This window comes from Phacochoerus africanus, chromosome 13 (assembly GCF_016906955.1).
Source record: "Phacochoerus africanus isolate WHEZ1 chromosome 13, ROS_Pafr_v1, whole genome shotgun sequence".
NCBI classification, from domain to species: domain Eukaryota; kingdom Metazoa; phylum Chordata; class Mammalia; order Artiodactyla; family Suidae; genus Phacochoerus; species Phacochoerus africanus.
In genome coordinates, this window is record NC_062556.1 from 71,548,109 (window position 1) to 71,570,273 (window position 22,165).

A 22,165-nucleotide genomic window follows, 5' to 3' on the forward strand; every position below is an offset into this window, starting at 1 on the left:
GCTCTGGCGTAGGCCGGTGGCTACAGCTCCGATTCAACCCCTAGCCTGGGAACCTCCATATGCCGCGGGAGCGGCCCAAGAAATAGCAACAACAACAACAACAACAACAACAACAAAAAGACAAAAAAAAAAAAAAACTAACAGTCTGGACTGGAACAGAAGTGATACAAATAAAAAATAACAATGTATATTATTAAATGTGATTGCTTAGTAAAGGTAGCTGTTCCCCAAACTAATAAAACAGCCTTAGATTTTAGGTTTTAGAAGAGAGGTGTATTTACATTACCCCTCGGGCCTGGTTAATGCGTAAGTATGATTGACATCTTAGGTAGATAATGTAAATGCATACCTGTGTATGACTAGAGAAAATTAATAGCTGTATATATCCATTTTTCAAACTACGTTATCAAATAGTGATTCATGAGCATTGTCAGAATCTGTGTTGTAAATTGTGTTATTATAACAAAACTAGGAGAGAAATGCCACACCACAGACTCATCACGACAGGCAAGGTGGTCGGTGGTCCTTTTTGCTTTTGTGTCACCGTCAGTGCTTTTATTCTCTTTCCTCATCGTCGCACCCCGTTGACTTGTTCTCTGTGGAGCAGATTGATGGAGCTTCAGTCCACTGGTTGAAAGGTCACAGACCCGGCGAGGAGAGTCCTGGGAAAGGGCGTTCTTTGTGGAAGAGGCCCATTTCCAAGCACCAGAGGTAAACCTCACAGCCCACTCTTAGATGCTGCCTGGGCTGCAAGGTCTGTACCTGGGCTCACCTGCACCAATTACATTTCTCCTCCAGAAAACAAAAGGAAACACGAGGAAACATCTCGGTTGAATCTGCAGTATGAACAGGAGCGACGTCGAATTTCACTGCGCTCACTGTGAACAGATTCTTCTCATATGTGAGCTAATCTGTGTAAAGGGATAAAACTATCCCTATAAACATGAAAGAAAGGAAAAGCGATGTTTAAAAATGCATATTTAATTAGTTTTAGCTGTAAACTTTTAGTGTTTTATTATACGAATATAATTTCATTACCGACCGTCTCAAACATACAGAAAATCAGAGAGAATAGTAGACCCAGAGGCCCACAGAGTTTTCGCTCAGATAAAATAAAGGCTGAGTTTGTGAGGCCATTCCTCAGATTTTTTTGCAGTTAATGTCTTGCAGGTTTATTCTCTTCCATTCTACTCTCCTTTCCTAGATGTAGCCTCCATCCTGAAGTTTGACTATCTTCACTTATCAAGCTTGTTGGTATCTATAAAAAATGTGTAGTGTTTTTATTTTATTTTTATTTTATTTTGTTTTATTTCTGTCTTTTTTTGTCAGCATATGGAGGTTTCCAGGCTGGGTGTCCAATAAGAGCTGTAGCTGCCAGCCTACGCCAGAGCCACAGCAACGCCAGATCTGAGCCTAGTCTGCAACCTACACCACAGCTCACTGCAACGCCGGATCTGTAACCCACTGAGCAAGGCCAGGGATCAAACTCACAACCTCGTGGTTCCTAGTCGGATTGGTTAACCACTGAGCCATGATGGGAACTCCAAAATGTGTAGTTATTTTTAAAAGCTTACTATAAAAGCTATCATGATAGAAATATCTTCTTAAAACTTTCTTTTACAATCAATATTGTTTTCTAGATTTGTTCATTTTAATATGAAGATCAAATTCACTCATTTTAATTGCTTTTCTTTGTATGAATTTATCGTTGTTATTCACTTACTCCTTAATGAGATATGTAGTTTGAAATTTCCAAGTTCTCATTCTGCATAGCTGGGATTGCTTTTCTAGAGTATATTCCTAAATGTGGAATTGTTGAATCTTCAACTTTCCCAAATACTACTAAATTTCTCTCTGCAATTATTTATTTATTTATTGTCTTTTGTATTTTTAGCACCTCACCCATGCATGGCATATGGAAACTCTCAGGCTAGGGACTGAATCAGAGCTGTAGCCGCCAGCTGCCACAGCCACAGCAACGCAGAATCCAAGCCGTGTCTGCGACTTACACCACAGCTCATGTCAATGCCAGATCTTTAATCCACTGAGCGAGGCCGGGGATCGAACCCGTATCTTCATGGGTGCTAGTCGGGTTCTTTAACCACTGAGCCACGACAGGAACTCCCCGAAGTTATTTTAACAAATTACACTCAAACTATTAGTGTATGAATTTCTGTATCCTTGTATCTCTGTCCACACGTGAAATCATCAGCCTTAGTATTCTACCCATCAGATGGTATCACAGAACTTTTTTCAAGTACTATTTGTCTGATTATTCATGAGGCTGCATCATATTTTAGATCTATATTCATTAGCCTTCTATTTTGTGGATAAATATTAGTTGTATACAAATGTGTGAACATCTTCAGAATTTAACTATGTATTAATTGGATGATGAAATCATCTTCCGTATGAATAGTAGTACGTATAAATGACAAAATGCCTGGAAAGAAAATGCTTTTAATATTGCTAAACAAATCAAATCACCCGTTATATTATCATAGAGAGAGTTCAGTGAAACAGGTTGTGGTACTTTTATCCTTCTATGCATTGTTTTCTGATGTGAGACCATATTATTTTTAGTTTTACCTTCTACCTAGCTTTATAGCACAGGTAACTTGCAATCATAAGTATGTAAGAGGCCCTAAATACAATGGCCCACTGTGTTTCACGGCTCCGCGAAATTCCATTAGGACGATGACAATGTGGTTCTTAAGGATTGACCTGTTGTTCTATAGGGTGAGGCTAGGCTTTGATTTTAAAATCTTTTTTCTGACACCTAAAGTTATGGTTATTCTTAACTTAGGCTTTTTATTTATTTTTATTTTTTGTCTTTGTTAGGGCCACACCTGTGGCACATGGAGGTTCCCAGACTAGGGGTTGAATCAGAGCTGTAGCTGCTGGCCTACACCACAGCCAGAGCAACACGGGATCCAAGCCGCATCTGCAGCCTACACCACAGCTCAGAGCAACACCAGATCCTCAACCCACTGAGCAAGGCCAGGGATGGAACCTGCGTCCTCATGGATGCTAGTCAGATTCTTTTCCACTGAGCCACAGCCAACTCCTAACTTAGGTTTTTTAAAAGAGGAAGGAAACAAAACAAATACAGAGGGCAACTCACAGCTCGAAAATCAGTTCTGGCTTCTTATTTTAATGGGTGTTTGTGTGTGTGTGTCTGCTTTTGAACATTCATAAATAAAAATGAGCGACAAGGTTTTAAGTTTCTTGCACTTATTGTTAATTATCATAAAGCATCAATATCTAGCTTGACTCTTTGCCCTCTTTCATAAATTAAAGCATCAAATTTATGTTTCTATTTCCATCTCGGATGCCAAGGTAGTAAAATAAATAATAGTTGCACGAGGTGCTTCTTAATCCCCAGAATTTACTTTGGTTCATCACTTGGTCTGAGGTCCCAAGACAAGTAGCCAACGAATGAGAGTAGCGATTTTAGGTAGTTATGTAATATCTTACTAGGTTGCTGCCATCTTCTCCCTGCTCTCTGTGAAATTAAGTCAAAGGATTGACGGCTCAGAGTCTGGGCATGGCGGTGACACTGACACTGCTCATGGTAGCCATGGACACGAGCGAATCTTGCTAGTAGATGACAGTGAATTCCACCGATTGACAACTTCACTTCTGGGCTTGCACGACCCCTTCGCTATTGCAGGCATTTCCGGGCGTCCCTGCAGTCGGCAGGTGCTAGTTTAGACCAGTTTCCCTTCATCTCCACTTCTTCTGTCCTTTGCCTTTTGACAGCATCGGAAAGACATGTCAGCATGCAAGTGGTGACATCCCTCCTCTGGCTTTGCTCATGAAAGATGAGTTCCTTTTGCAACATGGGGAGTCTCGGAGATATTCTCCAGACACATGTCCATTTTGGCATGTGATTGAGACACTAAAGACATCTTTCTGGTGGGGCCTATAATTTGGAGAAACTGTCTGATTGAGATTAGAAGCAGAGGTCTTAAAAACCGTATTTAGGAATTCCAGCTGTGGTGCAGGAGGTGAAGGATCCTGAGTTGTCTCTGCAGTCGTTTGGGTCCGGCCCAGCAAAGTGGGTGGAGGATCAGCATTGCCACAGCTGGGGTATAGGTCATAGCTATGGCTCTGATTCGGTCCTTAGCCTGGGAACTTCCATATGCCACAGGCGTGGCCAAAAGAACAAAAAACAAAAAAAAACAAACAAAACAAAAATTTAGATTTTCCTGCTTAGATCTGACACATTTTCTTATGTCTTGACAGTTTTAATTTTTTTTTTAATGTGAAAGAAGACAAAGAATTGCTATATCATGCACATGAAGAAATTTGGACGGTTCAGCGTTTAAGACTGAGCCTGCTGATTAGGGTACCGGGGAGCCTTTGGGCTGAGGAAACCGCACCTGGGTTCTGAGTCCTCAGCCCAGCAGGCTGGGGAACATGGCTTTTTCTGCAGCGAGTCCAGAGGTGGGGAGCCTCAGTGGTGGCTTTTCCCCATAGGCAGAAGGCCCCTCGCGACAGCCAGCCTGACGTCTTCCTGAAAGACAGATAAAGGTACACAGCAAGGGGTGCACACGGACAGCGCTCTTCGACACATTTGGTCCTCCAGAAGGGGGCGCCAATCCCTTTTACCAATTCGATGGGTCACGTTTGCCCTTCCACTTTCAAAACTATCATTGCAATCTCAACCCAAGTCCAGCAATCCAGTTCCATTTCCCCCAAACAGAATCACCCAACTTCTCTGTACTTGTGGCCTAAGTTCCCTCGCATCTTGATTTTATGCAACATCATTATCACTTCTAACATTTATTCGCAGGAGAGTTGCCAGGGATACTGCGAAATCATCATTTCATGTTTTATAGACTTAAGTGAGTCATACTTAGAAAAAAAGGCTCAGAAACTCTTAAGGCTAACAGTTACATGCTCCGATGTTTATTTCTGTATGCTTTCCACCATGCCCGCCACACTCAAGAAAGCGGTAAAAAATGTTATATAATAAATTACTTCTGCATAGGCCCATGATGTACTTGCCTCTTCGTTGGGCTGTTAAATCCCCTCTGATGATCAGTATTTCAAAACGCTTCAAATTTTTTTTAGCAATTTCCTTTTGGTGTTTTGTGTCTTGGTTCTGGAATACTTTTTCGCAAACGGTGGGTCTGGACCCATTGAGGGGGTAGTGAAATCAACCTGATGAATTGGGATTAGCATTTCTTTTAATAAGAGAAAGAATAGAGCAGAATTCCGACCAAGGGTGCATCATCACCCATGGCAAAGTAAGTATTCTTTCAAGAGACTTTTAATATATATATGTGGATTTTTTGTTGTTCGGTTGTTTGTTTTAGTCTTCTTTAATTTTTCAAAGTATAGTTGATCTACAGTGTTCTGTCAGTTCCTGCTCTACAGCAAAGTGTCCCAGTCATACATTTATATACATTTTTTTCCTCATGTTATCTTCCATCATGTTCTATATAGCACACTGGTGTCCTAGGTCCGGCTGAAAAATGTTTATCTATTATGAATACCAGACAGAAGAAAAAGATTGTAATTCACTGCCCTCGGCCATTTTAACGTCTTTATTTGAATAAAGATTTTTCCCTTCAAATGAGATGCACTTATTTTTAGCTGAACTCTAATAACATAGGACATTTGATTTGACATCTTGCTGTTCCTTTGTGTTCCTGCCGTGGGTAGTCACCCCAGTACCACCATTGCCACGCAATTATTTGACATCGAAATGTCGTTATCACCCCACATCCTCCTAATTTTGTTTGAAGAGTCCCCCTCTCACTCTCTCTCTCTCACACTCACAGTTTTTACCTCCCATTGGCTCCTTCTTCCGCTTCCCCCGCCACTTCCTTTTCTAAGTGTCATTTTCGTCTACCGTTCAAAGAATGGGTCAAGTTTAGAATGAAGGGAGTTTATTCAGGATTCATTCTAATTGACAATAAATAGCCTGGGGATTTAGCTGCCACAGCTGTCCCTTATTAGATCATAGTACAGGTCATCAAATTAAAATAAGCTGTCCTAAATTCTGCACTGTACAAGGGAAGAAAGAAAAAGCATTAGGTCCTCTCAGAGAGCCTTTTAGAGTGAATTATGTTGATGGTTTGTGTAGAAAATGGGCCAGATGACAGCCAAGTTAGAGCAGCCTGTCACTGCTGCTAGGCTCACATGTCAGCTCCTAGACTGGAGCACAACTGCAGGCTCACGACTGACTGGCCGTCAGCTTTGGTTCAGGAGGTCAAGGTGCACGGGGTGAGGCTCTCACCAAGCTTTCAGCACACTGCCCTGAGCCTTCCATTCAGGAGCCTGGGGTTTTGTAAATGAGAGGATGTGACGGGTCTCTGTGTAGAGTTTTCAATCACTATCTGGTTTGGAAGCTTTGCTGCAAACATATTCACTTTCACCCACATTTTTGGAGGCAGCTGGCTTGGGAGAGCATCAAAATGAATTGATAGTGAGAAATGCAGTGGGGTGATTGCAAGGAAGGCCGCGTGCTAATGGGGACATCAGTTTCTTGACTGCCATTTTCTCTAATAAATTTATGTTTGTTTCTTAAAGTATAAAAGCAGCAGAGATTGATACCAGGGCCTGTGGTTTTAAATAAACGAAATGTGCTTCCTTTCTCTTGCTTCCGATCCTAAAAGCCAACTAAATAGTAGGATTGTCAAGACTTAACCCGTGGAGGGATTGGGGTGCGTCGGGGTGGGGTGGGGCAGTGAGGGGGAAGCTTAAGAGCCTGCTTGTTGGATGTTTTCAACTTTACAAAGACCCAAAGTAACTGCTAACAGAGGAAAGCGTTTGCTCAAGCAGTCCTCAGGGTTCCCCCACACAGCTCTCTCCAGCAGCATGTGCCGCTGCCTCCGGTGTGCTGGATGCGGGTTAGGAAGCAGAGGCCACAGGGATGAAGGGAGGTTACGCCGGGACCTGGGCTGAATGTTCTCCTGACCGCTGCCCGATCTTTCTCAGGATCTGCACCCTGATGGTCGAAAGCCTTCTCTGCCGGCAGATCCAGCGGTAACTTCATCCGGCAAAGGACACAGTGCGCCACAACTTAGTAACCTGAAAACAGCTCATGGTCCAGAACCTCTTAGACTAATCTAACCTCTGGATTTAGCAAAACTAATCTTCATTTGCTCACCACAGGATGGGCGATTTCTCACGAAGAGCCCTGGAGGCCATGTAAAGAAAGCATTGAGGTTCTGATTTGTCGGTAGCTTCCATTTTCTGGCTGTTTAGAAAACCGTAGTTAAAACTATTATTTTCTTCCCCCGAGGCGAAAAGAGAAAATAAAGTCAACTTTGTAGAATATTCTACTACGCGTGATCATCTTGATTACTGTGTGTCTGTGAACTATTGTATTAAAGACTCAGATCAAGGAGTTCCTGTTGTGTTTCAGCAGGTTATGGACCCGACTAGTATCCATGAGGATGTGGGTTCCATCCCTGGCCTCCCTCAGTGGGTTGGGGACCCAGCATAGGCATGAGCTGTGGTATAGGTTGCAGACCCGGCTTGGATCTGGCATTGCTGTCGGTGTGGCATAGACTGGCAGCTACAGCTCCAATTTGACTCCTAGCTTGGGAGTGCCATGGGTGTAGCCCTAACAATCAAGAAAAAAAAAAAAAAGGACTCAGATCAATATTAATATTTATTGTTCAAGGTTGCGTATCTGAAAATTGTGGAAATGAGAATTTTTTTCTCTGTTTACTCAATACAGTGCTGGGCAAGGGATATCTGTGTACAAATTGAACCTAATTGGCTAATCCAAGTTTAGGCTCCAGTTCCTGAAACAGTATTATGCGAATTTCTTGCATTCGGTCCTCCAGCTTTCCCTCCCAAATTCACTTACTATGTCAGCAACCATAGAAACAAAACCTTTCTAGTTTGGCAAATGATTCTTGTGTTGATTTTAAGTTAGAGCTTTATCTTCTCCCCTTGTAGCTGGAGTGAATTATTCCCGTAGTCATTTCTCCTAGAATGTTGATAGAGGTAGCTATGTTGCTTAAAGCTCTCAAAATATAAGGGCATTGCGGTAACACAAATTAGTAGTAGTAGCAAAAAAACAAAAAACCAAAACCAAAAAAAAACCCTTTCCACTTGCCGTATATTAATTTCCATTGCTTTAAGACAAAATAAAGTTTAAATGAATGCTAAAGGAAACAGTTTCATGGCACAACTACTTCTTGTTTGAGTGTATTCTTTAGGCTCCTGCTTTTTGGTAGCTTCATGACATTTAGGTCTGGTGGTTCACTTCATGGGAATGAGACCAAAAAACACAATAGCATGCGGAATCATAATTATTACTTTCTAAGATCCCCAAATGTAATGTAAAATCAAAACATATCACTTATTAATTAGCCTTATTTTAAATGATGTCGGCCCATTAGGTTATAGCTTAAGGAATGTATCTTTAGCATGAATTTGCTTTATGAGATTTTGGAAAGAATTTTCATTTGCGTTATACAGATAAAGCACAGACTGGCATATTGCAAACAATAAAGCCACTGACCATGGAGCTGGAACACAGGCTTCTGTGAAGTATAATTGACACAATTACATTTGAACCAATTTGACTGAATTTATTATAGCCTTCGTACTCCCTGAAATGTGATAGTCAATCTTTCAAATAATTATTACACACATAATATTTTTAGTCCCCATTTCACATGTACTGAATTTATTTTTCTCAAAATATGAAAGACCTTCTCTCTTACCTTTGCTTTTAATCTGGTGGGGGGAGAGAACTGGCCTCCATTTGAACTCTCTGTAACCCCCATTCCCCACATTTCCATGAGGTGCTGCTAACATGTTGTAAACTTGGACCTGAGCTTTATCTCCACGTGTTAAAATATTTGCTAGTCTGCAGCAAAAGCACAGCTCATAGTACAGTGCACGTTTTAGTAATTTGGGGATCAAAACCATTTCTGTCACAGTAAGTGGTGGTTGCCTTTTTATTTGATTCAAGAAAGTTATATATTCAAAGAACACCTGATCGTGGGAGGAACAGCATTCTAAGAATTTTAGAGAGCTGGAACACATACTTCATTATAGGAGAAAAAAGTATATTTTCCTTTAACTTGCAAAACCCAGATGACCCGGTGGCAGGTTCTGAATGTTTCAAGTTATGCTTTTGCCGCTTGCATTCAAACTCATTTTCAGATAATCAGAAAAGCATTCTCTGTGATTCCATTGTATTTTAAATCACTATATATTTGCAGGAGCGGTGGTTATTTTTAATTGCTATGATTATAACATCTTTTCTCCCATGACTGTCTCTGCCCTCACAACATTTTATCAGAAGGGTGCAGTGGAGAACTTGACCTCACCAAGTTCAATGGTGAGACTCTCGGGTGTCAATCAGATGTGTGGACACAATGCTGCCTTTTCAATCATTTTCTCAGACATTTTATACCATGTGTCTTAGTGATGGAATTATTTTCTTCTGAGAAACCTGGGTGCAGGAAAGAGAATCAAAGATACAGCTTGCCAGAGGTAATTATATCTTACTGTGATGCTGACAGTTTGATCCAAAGTTTTATAAGAATTAAATTCATATCCGCCCAGAAATGTATTGACATTCTGTTTCGCATTTGAAAGGAAACAAATAAGGAACCACTAATGTCGATTGTTTCATATTTTTAAAAAATAATGGCTCTTAGTAATAGATTTTATATATGGGGCACTTCTGAAATGTCTTATTTTCATATAGTTTATTTCACATAATGTATGCAAAGACCCTGAGATGTGGGAAGTCCTGCAGTGGATTTTAGAAGTGACGAAACTGATGCTTAAAATTAAGTTTCTAACTCAAAGAGCTAATGAGAATAACAGAGGTGGGTCTGGAGCCCAGCTTGGTCTTACTAAAAAGCTCATGTTTCTAATGATGCAAGACCCTCTGTTTAGAATATTACCTCGATTTCATTTTGAAACAGATTATGGTGAAGTCATTTAATAATTAATGAAGCACTTGGACAAGAAAAAAATCAAATATCTTTGAACAACTATTTTGGAAAGTAACTACTTTTTTCATTATTTAGGCCATGCAAATTTTCACAAATATATTTCCAAGTATTTTGTGTAGAAGTTTTGAGAATACCAGCTCTAAGTTTAGCTGTAATAATGCATTTCATAAGAATAATACATTCATAAATGTATGTTACGACATACATTTTTACAACAAAATTTTTAAGATATTGATGTAATTGAAAGTTTATGAAAGCGTGATCGAGTTGATTTAATGTTTATCGAGACCCAACTAGACATGCCTCTCAGGAAATTGAATGGGGAAAACACTCTTGAGTTTTAAGACAATATAAATTCTCAACAACTAAACAAACAAAAAAAACCCAAACTAGAACTGTTGGGACTATTCTTTTGAATGAGTTTTTAGTTTCTTAAAATTTTGAGAGACTATTCAGATGTTGCAGTCTTACTGACTTGCTAATGCTTTTACATTGCTTTCAATGAAAAAGCCAAAATATTCTAACTCTAATGTACTCTAATGGTGTGAGTAGCCAAAAAATAAATAAAAGGAAATGAAGAATTGGAATCCTAAGAAAAATATGCAAGTGTGCAGATTTTTATTTAGATATTTAAAAAATCTTTTTTCATATTTTCAAGTTAAATTGTTTCCTACCTTTATTAGTCTACACCAAATACAGGTCATGAAAGCAATTTTCCGTTATGCCAATACTTGTTCACAGGTACATCGCAATGTACCAGGATCACAGGAGGTTAAGATTTTAGTCTACTGGCATCATCTTTCAGAATTCTGTGTGTGAACCCAAATTCTTCCCTCTGGTCCTGATAGTAGATTTTGATTTTTACAGAGGATTTAAAAATCCTGCCTTATAGAAGATTGAAAAGGATTGTTGCAAAGCAATTTCGCTTTTTTAGCAGTGGCTAAAAAGAAAGCATGACCTTCATAAATGCAAAAAGAAAACTAAGCATTGACTTAGCAGAAAAAGAAACGACCCCTTCCCCAAATCAAAACCCAGGCTACTTGATTTACTATGAAGTAATAAATGATTTATCTTTAGGAACTATATGTCTGCCATTCTAAATTAAATTCTTAAATCTTTGAAGATTTTTAAGACTTTTCACATTATCAGTTTAAGAAATGTATGCATCATGAACTCAAATCATTCTGGCAGTATGAATACGGAAATACAATGCTAATGAAATACCCCGAAGTATTTTCTCACAATTAACTAGATCTTACTTACAAGTTGTTAGAGCCTTGAGATCCTGATTTTGAGGCAATGGTACCTGATTTTTTTTTTTTATATAGCAATAACAGACTAAGCCTCTTTTCATATTCTCTAAACACATTTTAGCAGTTTGAGTTTACGAAATTAGATTTTCAGTCATGCATGTAGCTCCCTAACTACGGCTTTAGTAAACTATTGTAAAAGTGTTGGCTGTAAGCGTACTTCTGTTACATGGAAGAACATTTGCAAGCATTTATTTACAGTAACTTTGCCACGTTTTAACAAATCCAATTAGCATAATGGCTCAGGCTGCTCTTTTCCCATCCCTTAGGATGATTAGAGACTAGAATTCACTTAATTATCAGCATCCACTCCAGTGTTTTACCTCATGTCTCCAGAAGAGATTATACACAAAATTAAACGTATATTAACAAAATCAACACCCACAACGGTGGACAAACACGTCTAAAGCAGGGGGAGATGTCCTGCAAGGAGTCTGCTTAGCACGATAGCCCAGAAATTTGAGAAAGCTCCCCACACACAAGTGCTGCTGTGACGGTGTGCTGGGAAGATGGGGGTGCAAGGGGAAGGGAGAAGAAGCGGGATTTCATAGACCTTAAATAAAGTCAGATCCCGCTGCAAGGAAAGGGGCTGCCAGTAATAATTGCTTCACTCAGGGGAGCATGGGCAAGGCATGCTCTATCCACCCACTGCTCTCACCTAAGGCGTTAGTCTAGTGGTCCCATCACAGAAGAGACCTCAGGCAGCTGGGCCGTCAATCCCTGCCTCCCACCGCCTCTCTCCTCCACCGGCCCCAACATCTTCAGCCTTCATTATAGCACCTTCCTCCTAGGCAGTCTCCCGGTCACCGGGGCAAGGAACTCAGCTCTTATCTCCAGTCTGCTTCTTCATATTTTGGACTCCAAACCTAAAAATGTCACTGGACACAGGATTACTTTAAAGTGTTTGATGAATGGATACAGTTCTTTAAAATCTTCATCGTTTGGGGGGAAATTGTCTACAAGAATGAGAAGGGAAAACCCCACCTAGTGATTTACTGGAGACGTGAAGGAATCTACCTGGATTTGATTCTTCACCCCCCCACCCCATGCCTCCTACCAAAGGAAGGGGAGATAGTATGATTCTGATGATAGAGCTAATTATTGTCATTAAATTATGCTATAAAGCTACAGGGACACACAGCACTTGTAACTGGATGATGTTGAGAAATAGACACAAAGGATTATAGAGTTTATAATTCATTCAAATGAGTATGTTAATTTATCACATTAGGAAATAGATGATTCAATAAGTATTTTGAGGCAAATAACCTATATAAATTTAAGAAAAAATTAAAAAAGAGGTCGGATGACATTTTAAAATAATATTAAAAATTGGGAATACATGCAGAATATTTTTGTAACGTATGGATTGAAAAAGTTTTCCAAACAAGTACAGAAATGAAAAAATTGTTTAAAAAGATATTGTCAAATGTCATTCATTACAAATTAAAACATTTTAATGGCAGAATAGGTAAAAAGACAAAAAAATTTTTCACCCAATATTTGTGACATGTGTAGAATGGTGAAATCAGATAATACACTAAATACACAAAGAATTCCAGAAAATTTTGGAAAAAGATAAATACAGTTACTGTGCCATTTTCTACATGGGACTTGAACATTCCTGAATTTTGGTATCTTCAGGGGCTCCTGGAACCAATCTACCAGTGGATACCCAGGGAACACAGTCAGCCAACTCAACACCTGTCAAAAATACAAACATGTAATTCAAAGAAGATGATGCAAATGGATAGTGGTTTAGTTTGTAGGGCACTAATTATTCAAAATGAAATACTGGGGTTTCTTTAAAGTTGTTTAGATATTGATTTAAATTTAAAGTGTCCCTAACCTAATAATCTACTGCTCAAAAACTGCATGAGTTTAAAATTTTATCCTACGTAAATAAAAGGATGATTCCATCAATCTATTCATTAAAAGTAAAAGACGAAGAGGAGAAGGAGATGGAGGAGGAGGGAAAAGGGAAGTAAAAAGAAATAAGTGAAAAAAAAAAAAAAAGCCCAGTAGTGGAGGGGGAAGAAAGAGTACACGAGACTATTGACAGCCATAAACCTGCGCACCAGAATACTATGCTGTGTAAAGAAAAGACCTAATTAGGTATGTCTCCAGTGTTTACCATTGAAGTTGAACCACACTGTACATGCCACGCATTGAGAGAATTAAAATGCATCATCTCAATTTGGAAGCACATACATCATGTCCATAATGCTGGTTTTATCAGGGTGCTCCAGTTGGGAGAAACTGTAAGAGATCATGGGTAATTTGAAAAGCCTTTAAGCAAGAAAATCTTTTTGAACATGACAAAAGTAAGACAACATAGAGAGACATCTTAATCAATTTAGCTTGATAAATCAAACCACATCAAAACAAAGTGTGACAAAAATATCAAAGCAAGAATTAAAAAAGATGATAAACACTGAAAACTCTTTGTAACCCATATGACAGAGAAAGCCTTTTATCTCCATGTTATGAAGAACTCTACAAATCAAAAAGAAAAATAGATGATCAGAGAAATGCACAAGGTTAGGACCATAAAGTACGTAAAATAAATAGATATTCAGATGATTTCAGGTCCATTTTTCCGTATAAGAAGCTAAAATTGCTCAATGAGTCGCTTTCCCAACACTAAAAGCCCTTTTTTAAAGGAGGGGCTAGAATGGCTTACTTAATAAATTTTATTAGGAAAAAAGTAGTGCTTTTAGTAGTTTGTAATGGATAAATAAAATTAAATTTTATCTTACTACTGTGTTATGAAAAATCAACATTTAAATACAATTTATTTAAATTTCAAACAATATTTGCATAGGTTCTTACTATAAGAAAGGTCCTGGGAAACCTAACCCTAACCCTAACCCTTACTGGTAAGGTAAAAATAACAATAATTAGCTCTATCATCAGAATCATACTATCTTCCCTTCCTTTGGTAGGAGGCATGGGGGAGGGGTGAAGAATCAAATCCAGGTAGATTCCTTCATGTCTCTGGTAAATTACTAGGTGGGCTTCTCATTCTTGTAGACATTTTCCCCCAAAACTATAAAGATTTTAAATACAATGGAACCAGGAATGTTTACTCTTATTCCAACCCTGGAATTGAATGTGTGATTTTAGGGAAGTAGTTTAATTCCCATCCGTATTTCGATGTCTTTATATGCAAATAGGAGTGATAATAATTCCTACTTTGTGTCTTCTTATGAAGATTAAATGAGATGACGTAGGAAAGATATTTAACAGTCTCTAGCACAAAATAATTGCCCAGCGAATTGTAGCTAATATCCTCATCATCCCCGCCTTCATTATTAATCAACTTAACATATTCTTTTATGAATAGATTCTAAGTGACTTCTGAAACAAAGGGAGACAGAATCCCAAGAAGTGTGAGTTTATGTTTTTATTTTTAATAGAGCTGTTTAGAAGTGAGAGGCTCAGAAAACCATAGACAAAAGAGAAAAAATAGTTGAGGTTATTTCTACCTAATTCTTGCTACTCATAAAAAAAAAATCAGCCGTGGGAACTTTTGAAAACAACTTTTGCATTTGCACAACTCCAGCTCAGCCTTCCCTACCCCCACCCCCAGCCCATTGGTCTCTACCAATAAGGATTTGCTAGTATTTCTTTTGAATAGCTCATATTTGCAAATGAAACGAGCATTGAGCACCACTGACTTCATCTCATTTAGGTGATCTTTTCTTCCCAGAATTTCCAACAGATGGAAAATAGACGATAATCTGGTGAAAATGCCAGTGGGAAGGCTGTCAGGGAACTAGGTCCCTTCTACATCCCTAACTATTTATCCTACCAAAATTATGACTTCCCCATCTCTCAAGATGAAAGGATGTACAATGTTACTTGAAAGGTGATAAGCCCAAGAAAAAGGCATTACAATGCCTGGAAGATTTTTCAGATCAGTACCTGCTTGGTTGTTGAAAATAAATGAGGAACCTCGACACAAAAACGAAAAGTGAGAAATGTTGAAGCCTTGATTGCATAGAGACTTCAGTAGATGAGGGGACTTAGCCCTTATTTACTTTAAATTATCTAAATATTTCCCTATTCTTTTTGTCGTACTTAACACGTGATGTTTAAACCCGGTCTCTGTTACAGAAGTTTTGCTCTCGGAAGAGTTAATTCACAACAACAACCTGAACTCGATTTGCCCACACTGTAGTGCCTCAGTCTGACTTCGTAAAATCATGCCATCGAGCACCTGATAATGGTATTTGCTTTTCAGTCTTGCTGGCTGAGAAATACAGTGATGGTTCCCCCTTAAAATACATGGTGACTTCCGGAAACCAATGAAAGGAACTCATCCTCAGGCTACGTAACTTCTGAAATCCTAATACTTGGGCAGGGTCCTATTACTATATCATCAGTCCTTTTTCTTGTGGATAAACTTTTCATCATTCGTAAATTCAGCCTTTGGTTCTCACATAATTCTATCAGCATAATTAGCCAGAGATAATGTTTCTCATGTTGTTTAATAATAATATTATTAAAAATAATATTTCTGGTCAAGAGTGTGTTACAATACATAAAACTTCTAACAGGCATCCTCATCTCTTTTTCTTTATTTCAGTCAGTAGTTTTCCAGGCTCAAAGGTAAATAAACACAGTGTAGAGCAATATAAATAAAAATAGAAGGAGTTCTGTGGCACAGGGTGGGAGTGGGTGGGAGTGGGCTGGTGAGGAGGCTTGGGGATCCAGCGTTGTTCCTGCGGTGGCTTGGGTTTGATCCCTGGTCCAGGAACTTCCACATGCTGTGGGTGTGGCCAGAAATTTAAAAAAATATATATATTAACACTAAACTTATTTATAATTATCTATATATGTATTATCTGACTTTATAGAGATATCTGTGTAACATAGATAGATAATTTGCATAGATATAGAGATTTTCGTCTAGATATCCAGAGGCACATGATACCTATTATCTGACATCTGAAAAGAAAACTTGCAACACAGCCACAAAATAAACGTTTTCATGCAGATGAGTAATCGTTATATTTTGGTCCAGTTATGCAGGAAATTTTTCCCCCTTATTCTCATAAATCAGAGAATATGAATTCTGATATCATTAAACCTCAATTAGCAAGATGGAAAGAAGGTCAGAGACTTCATTTGGATAATGAAGGTTTCGGATAAGAATGTGAAGTTCTTAATGTAAATGATGCATGTAGAGAAACATGGCCTAATTCAGATAGCAGAGCTTTTCAGATAAGAGGTTCACATAATCAACTTTGCTGGGAGCTGCATACAAATGCAGGGGAAAGTGCATTCAAGAACGCAGTTAAGGATAGATTAGTAAGATACGTAGATAAGCTAGAGAGGGGCTCAGCCAGATACAAAGCAACATATTTCTTTTAAAGTGAACAAACATTGCATTTTCTTTACCTACTTCCATTTTGTTTGAAAAAGAAAGCCCATGTGCTGTTATAATGTGGGAGATTTCAAATGGGCAGGGCTGTTCAGGAACAAGCCACCCAGTATCAAAATGTGCTTTACAATGAGCGCTAGACACCGTCATGTGCTTTGGTCCTCGTGGACCTTTTTTTAGGCCATTCTTGGTCCTCTTCCAAACCCTTTGCAATCCTCTGCATTCTATTAGACACAGCACTTGTGTCTGTTTCTTACCAAAATTAGCCATTCAGTGTGGTCAAATCAGTTAAAAAAAAAATACATTCATGGAAAATAAAAAAAATAAATTGAGAAATTGAGTCAGCCTTTTTCTTCATTAATTTTTGATCATATCATCACTTGTTCAAATAAATTTTAAAGGTTTTATAAGTATCTTGTGTTTATTGAAAAAAATAGTCTAATGGTGAGGAAATAAGTATATCTTATGAATTATCTGAGTTGAGCCTTAAATGCTTTTTTTTTTTTTTTGTCTTTTTAGGTCCATACCTGCAGCATATGGAAGTTCCCAAGCTAGGGAATGAATCTGAGCTGTAGCTGCCAGTCTACACCACAGCCACAGAAACACCAGATGTAAGCCGTGTCTGCGACCTATGCCACAGTTCATGGCAACGCCGGGATCCAACCCAAATCCCCAGGGATATGAGTTGGATTCATTAGCACTGATCCACGATGGGAACTCCAACATCCGTTTTTTTTTTTTTTTATTATTGATCAGTCAGATCTATGTTATATTTAGAAATATAAATGATCAAATTATTCATAGAATTAAGTTGACTAAATAATACATAATAAAAATAAAAATATTATGTAAAATACTCATCAGAGTGTCATAAAATAGATCTTATATAAATATTAGTTTTTCCATCACATGGATGTGCATATACACATCCAAATAATTTTGTATTTTAAACTTCATTGCAAGCTTACCTGTCAACTATATTTGTAATATTATGTGTCCTTTCCTTATAGTTGTGAGATTTTGCTAGTATGTGCTTTTTTGGGGGGAAGCAGAGAACAGTTTAATTCAGAGGCAATATCAAGTATATGGTTTATGTCTAGCAGCCTATAGTCAGAAAATTATCCAGTTAATTCAAAATCAAGTCTCAACTTTGTGTTTCAAAATGCAGAAAAGAGAACTGTTTTCTTCCATTTGCCAAGTAGAACTGTAATAAGAAACAGAGAAAATATCTTCTTGGTTTTCATTCTTATTGCCTTCTCTCTTAGGGGCTCTTCCTTATGGCGAGAGCCTGAAACAGGGATTCTTGCGTGTATGAGGAACTGAGGACGTGGTCCTAGGAGAGCGCATAGGAATGAAGAACAGAGAACTAGACAAATCCAGGCAAGAGTGTAGTCTCTCCCGTGGTCTATATTCAGCATGATCTGTAGCACAATGTGCACCTGAGTGGCCCTCCTACTTGGGCAAGGGATGGAGGGCTTGTGGTATTTCACTTCCTTGGTTACCTTTGCCTATCCATTGTTTCACAGAACACGTCCTGATTTTACTTCAGGAAGGTTGAGGTTACCTCTCTTCTTGCCAATCAAATGATGCCTAATAAGCCAAATGGCTTAATAAGATTGAAAATGCATTTTATGTAGAACCAGATGTCAAAATGGAACATAATGACTGCAAAATAAATGCTAACAAGTGACTTTTAAAAGAATTATTCAGAGAAATGGAAAATCAAGGACAGCTACAAGTCAGATTGCAGAGAGATGATAGGATTTTATCTGAAGCATAAAGTAAGGGAATCATTTTGGTAGGGTGGGTGGTTGAGGACAACTTCAGACGTAGGGGAGAGTCAGAGATTTAGTGATAAACAGTCAACTGGAAAGATCAACATCTTTCAATGTCTTTTTAAGAAATGTCAAAACAGCTTGCGATAAATTCGTTGTAGCACTTAAAACGATCAATAGTCATTACGTGCCAAGAGTTCCTAGAAAAAAAAAATAAAAAGGAATGTATTTTGACAGAAGAAAACATAGATTGTCAATAAACTTGTGCAAATGTACTCCACTTCATAATTCATCAGGGAAATGCAAATTAAAACAAAAGACACTATTTCTCTCCTATTGAAAGAGTTGGCAAAATATAGTTCTTTTATAATTATGGAAAGTATGATATTCTCTCAAAATGTCAATGAAAATGTACAGTGCTAAATTTTTGCAATATAAATTGATAGCATCTATTAGTGTTTTAATTGTGCATAGTTATGAACCCGCAATCCAATTTCTAAGCATCTCTCCTGAATATGAATATATATATGTATGACATATATTTCTCTATTTCTCTCCATATTGTTATCTAATTCTTTTTTTTTTTTTTGTCTTTTTGAGATTTCTTGGGCTGCTCTCGAGACATATGGAGGTTCCCAGGCTAGGGGTCTAATTGGAGCTGTAGCTGCCAGCCTACGCCAGAGCCACAGCAGTGCAGGATCTGAGCCATGTCTGCGACCTACACCACAGCTCACGGCAACGCCAGATCCTTAACCCACTGAGCAAGGCCAGGGATCAAACCCTCAACCTCATGGTTCCTAGTCAGATTCGTTAACCACTGCGCCATGACGGAAACTCCTGATTCTTTCCTATAGTTCGCTGTACTATGAAGTATATCCTAGTTGCTTATCTATTTTATACATAGTAGTTTGTATTTCTTTTTCTTTTTCTTTTTATTGTTTTTTGTCTTTTTAGGGCCACACCCACAGCATATGGAAGTTCCCAGGCTAGGGGTCTAATTGGAGCTGTAGCCACCCAGCCTGCGCCACAGCCACAGCAATGCCAGATCCAAGCTGAGTCTGCAACCTATACCACAGCTCACTGGCAATGCTGGATCCTTATTAACTCATTGAATGGGGCCAGGGATGGAACCTGTGTCCTCATGGTTACTAGTCAGGTTCATTAACCCCTGAGCCACGATGGGAACTCCGCATAGTAATTCCACTCTTGGGCATATATCTGGACAGAACTTTCCTTGAAATAGTTTGTATTTCTTAATCTCATACCGCTATCTTGCCCTTCCCTCCTTCCCTCTCCTCACTGGTAACCAGTGGTTTGTTTTCCATTTCTGTCTGTTTCTGTTTTGCTATGTATGTTTGTTTGTATGATTTTTTAGTATTTGTTTTTCTTTGTCTGACTTATTTCTGAAACGTAATATTCTGTAGGTCTATCCGCATTGCTGCAAATGGCAGAATTTCATTTTATGGTAGCTGAATAATATCCTACATTTTCTTTTATTATCCATTTGTATTTTAATGGACAATTTGGTTGCTTCCATATCTTAGCTGTTGTAAATAGGGCTTCTATGAATATTGGGTACATGCATGATTTTAATGTTACTATTTTTTTCCAGATACATACTCAGGAATGAATTTGCTGGTTCATATGGTAGTTCTATTTTTAGTTATTTTAGGAGCCTCTATGCTGTTTTCTGTAGTGGCTGTACCAATTTACATTCCCACCAACTGTGTATAATTGTTACCTTTTCTCCAAATCCTCTCCAATATTTGTTATTTGCAGACTTTTTGACGATAGCCATTCTGAGAGGTATGAGGTGGTATCTCCTTGTTTTGTCTACATTTCTCTAATACTTATCAGTGTCAAGCATCTTTTCTTGCTCCAGTTATACGTCTGTATGTCTTCTTTAAAAAATTCTGTTCAGGTCTTCTGCTAATTTTTTGATTGGGTTGTTTATTTTTTATATTGAATTGCATGAGCTGTTACTATATTTTGGATATTAATCCCTTGTCAGTGATATCATTTACAAATATTTTATCCCATTCTGTAGGTTGTCTTTTCATTATGTTAATGGTTTACTTTGAAAGCAAAGGCTAAGCTTTTAAGTTTAATTAGGTCCCATTTTTTAATTTTTGCTTTTATTTCTTTTGACTTAGAAGACAGATCCAAAAATATATTGCTACAATTTATGTTAAAGAGTATTCTGCCTAATGTTCTCATTTAGGAGTTTCATGGTTCAGGTCTTACCTTCAGGTCTTTAAATCATTTTAAATTCTGTGTGTGTGTTTGTAGATGATTTGAGGAAATATTCTAACTTCATTATTTCACTGTCCAATTTTCCCTGCACCACTTATTAAAGAGACTGTCTTTTCTTCATTGTATATTCTTACCTTTTTTGTTGTATATTAATTGATCATAGGTGACTGAATTTATTTCTGTGCTCTCTATTCTGATATTCTGAACTGTATGTCTGTTTTGGGGCTAGTACCATGCTATTTTGATTATTGTAGCTTCTTAATATAGTTAAAGTCTGAAAGGGTGATCACTCCAGCTCTGTTCTTTTCTCTCAAGACTGATTGGCCATTTGGGGTCTTTTGTAGTTGCATATGAATTTTAGGATTATTTGTTAGTCCTGTGAAAAATACCCTGAGTATTTTGATAGGACTTGTATTAAATCTGTAGTAAGTCCATTTTAATAGTAATTCTTCCAATCTAAGAGCACTAGATATCTTCCCATTTCTTTGTATCATTTTCAGTTTCCTTCCTCAATATTTTATAGTTTTCAGAGTATAGGTCTTTCACCTCATTGGTTAAGTATATTTCTAGTATATTACTCTTTTTGAAGTGACTTTAACCAGGATTTTTTTTTTTCCCTTTGCTTTCTGATTGTTCATTATTAGTGTAGGGAAAAACAACTGATTTCTGTATATTAATCTTGTATTCTGCTACTTTACTGAATTCATTTGTTAGTTCTAAGAACATTTGTGTGAACACTTTAGGGTTTTCCTTATGAAATATCATGACATCTGCAAATAGTGACAAATTAACTTCTTTCCAATTTGGATTGGATGCCTTTTATTTGTTTCTATAGTCTGATTGCTATGGCTAGGACTTCTTATACCACATTCAGTAGAAATGGCAAGATAGGGCATCCTTGTCTTGTTCCTGAATTTAGAAGAAAGACTGTTAGCTTTTCACTATTGAGCATGACATTAGCTGTGGCTTTGTCATAATTGGCTTTTATTATCTTGAGATAAGTTCCCTCTCTACCCACTTTGATGAGTGTTTTTATCATGAATGGATATTGAATTTTGTCAAATGCTTTTTCTGCATCTGTTGACATGATGGTGAGATTTTTATCCTTCCTTTTGTTAATGTGGTATATTACATTGGTTGATTTGTGATTGTTGAATCATCCTTGTGTCCTTGGAATAAACCCATCTGTTATTTTTAAGAAGTTCTGAAAGGATGAATTGAAAGGATGAATTTGGAAATGAGAGCCAATAATTGATAACCATACATTTTGTGAGGTAATACATTTATTTTTACTTAAAACCACTAATATCTAGGATTCCTACTGCCATCATCTGAAAGCATACTATTTAATATAAAAATGGCCCAAATACAATGGTATATTTTGTCCATCAAATACAATAGATATACGGCATTGTAAAACTGTTAGCTGAATGTTTGGCTTAAAGGGGGGGGCGGTATTTAAGTATTTGGTTTATATATTTTCCTTTAATTATA